The 2,500-nt window shown below is 47.4% G+C and overlaps 1 pseudogene; it reads left to right on the forward strand.

The window, feature by feature from the left end:
- Positions 1-2,500, forward strand: part of LOC142911579 (28S ribosomal RNA) — a 10,569-nt pseudogene that overhangs the window by 3,901 nt on the left and 4,168 nt on the right.

Below are 2,500 nucleotides of genomic sequence, written 5' to 3' on the forward strand. Positions count from 1 at the left end.
GACCAACAAGCAAGTCTCTGACAAGAGACGGGACCTAAGTAAAAAGACAGGGGCCCCCATGTCAGACAGCTTACATTTTTCTTCTAGGCCTCTTGAGACATTGTCTCCCCCACCAAATGTAACAACGGGGACTTCATCCATACTCGCTCAAGCAGCTGAGCGGCTTACGAATGAGAATTCTGGGACCCTGGAAAAGCCTGCAATGGAGGCAATAAAGGCTTGGCTTAACGGCGAGGGCCAACATGATGCCCTCGTAGAAACTGCCACAGCATTGATGCTTTGTCCGATGAGATTGGTGAAAAACAAAGGCAAACGTTCAAAACCCGAGAACGACATTATTAAACCCAGGATATTACCCACACGATCTTGGATGAAGAAGAGAGCGGAAAAACGAGGAAGCTTCATGAAGCACCAGAAGCTCTTCTTTAAGAACCGCTCTCTTCTTGCGTCCTTAGTCCTGGATGGCACTGAACGTCATGAATGCCGAATCCCGAACGCAGATGTATATCGTTTTTACTGCGAAAAATGGGAGAAGGTGTTGCCATTCAATGGCCTGGGCCAATTTAAGTCATCAGGTGTTGCAAATAACGAATACTTTGAGCCCCTAATTTCGGTGGAGGAAGTTCAGACTGCCATACGGGCCATTAAACCAACGTCAGCAGCTGGGCCAGATGGCCTAACAAGGGCTGCAATCTGTGCTGCCGACCCCGAGGGTCGGACACTGACAGCCCTATTTAATGCATGGATGATTACAGGAATTATTCCCAAAGAGTTGAAAAAGAATAGGACGATTCTTATTCCTAAGGTTATGGATGATGAAAAGCTGAAAGAATTGGGGAACTGGAGACCAATAACGATCGGTTCAATGATTCTGAGATTATTTTCCAGAATAATGACTGCACGTCTTGCTCGTGCTTGTCCCTTAAACCCAAGGCAGCGTGGTTTTATAGCGGCATCTGGCTGCTCTGAAAATCTTAAGGTGCTACAGGACCTTATGAGACATGCTAAGAAATTGCACAGGCCGTTGGCTGTCATGTTTATCGACATAGCGAAAGCTTTTGACTCGGTTTCGCATGCTCATATTTTATGGGTGTTAAGGCACAAGAAAGTAGATGAACACGTGGTGGGCATCATCCAGAACGCCTACGATCAGTGTACGACCTCGTTCAAAAGCAATGGCGAGTCGACTCGAGAAATTAGCATACGTGTTGGTGTCAAACAGGGTGACCCCATGTCACCCCTGCTCTTCAATCTTGCCATGGACCCTTTGATATGCACCCTAGAGTCACACGGAGTTGGGTACTCCATTGATACCGACCACGTGACAGCTCTTGCGTTTGCTGATGATTTGGTGTTGGTGAGCGAATCTTGGGTTGGTATGGCCGCCAATCTAGCGATCTTGGAATCATTTTGTGGGCTATCGGGATTGGAGGTTCAGGCCAGAAAGTGCCAGGGCTTCATGATAAGCCCAACCAAAGATTCATATACGGTGAACAACTGCGACCCATGGACTATCAAAAATAAAGATGTCCATATGATCCAACCTGATGAATCAACGAAATACCTTGGTCTGAAAATTGGCCCTTGGACTGGCACTATACAGCCTGATCTACATTGTCAGCTAAAGACATGGATCTCGAAAATCGATGAGGCGCCTCTGAAGCCAACTCAGAAGGTTGAACTACTCAATGCCTATGCCCTACCCAGATTGTTATATCCTGCAGACCACTCGGACTGCAAGCAATCAACTCTCCGTGGGTTGGACCAAGAGATTAGAAAGGCGGTAAAAGGATGGCTCCACCTTCCCGCTTCAACTTGTGATGGACTGTTATATGCCAGAGCCCGAGACGGAGGCCTTGCCATCTTGAAACTGGAAAAAACAATCCCTTCGGTTCAAGTTAGAAGGCTGCAACGTATAGCAAACTCGTCCGATGCTATCACCCGTAATATTGTGTCCTCGCAGGGTATGGAGGAAGAATACCGTAATTTGTGGGTACGAGCAGGGGGTGACAGTGATGCAATCCCAACATTCGTTCTCAGGGACTCTGTGTCAAAAGAACCTGTATATCCGAGACCCTGCGATTGGAGGGAGCATGAATTTCAGAGATGGTGCGAAAAGCCGGTTCAAGGAAGGGGCATTGTAAACTTTGCGCATGATAGAATCAGTAATGCTTGGTTGAGGCCATGGTGCGGCTTTAAACAATGCTTCTTTATCGCAGCACTACAACTAAGGGCAAATATTTACCCAACAAGAGAAAGCTTGAACAGAGGCAGAGATGGGGCCTTACGTTCCTGCAGGAAATGCTCTGCCAGACTCGAGTCCCTTTCGCACATTCTCGGTCAATGTCCTGCAGTACAGAAAGCAAGAATTGCGCGACATAACAAGATCAGTAACATTCTGGCAGACGAAGCGGCTAGATTGGGCTGGTCTGTATACAAAGAGCCACGGTTCATATCCGAGACGGGAGAGATGAGAAAGCCTGACCTCGTGTTTGCAAAA

This window comes from Petromyzon marinus, unplaced genomic scaffold (genome assembly GCF_048934315.1).
Source record: "Petromyzon marinus isolate PM22_M1 ecotype Great Lakes invasive population unplaced genomic scaffold, UKy_Petmar_22M1.pri1.0 PM_G_Scaffold_18, whole genome shotgun sequence".
Classification (NCBI taxonomy): Eukaryota; Metazoa; Chordata; class Hyperoartia; order Petromyzontiformes; family Petromyzontidae; genus Petromyzon; species Petromyzon marinus.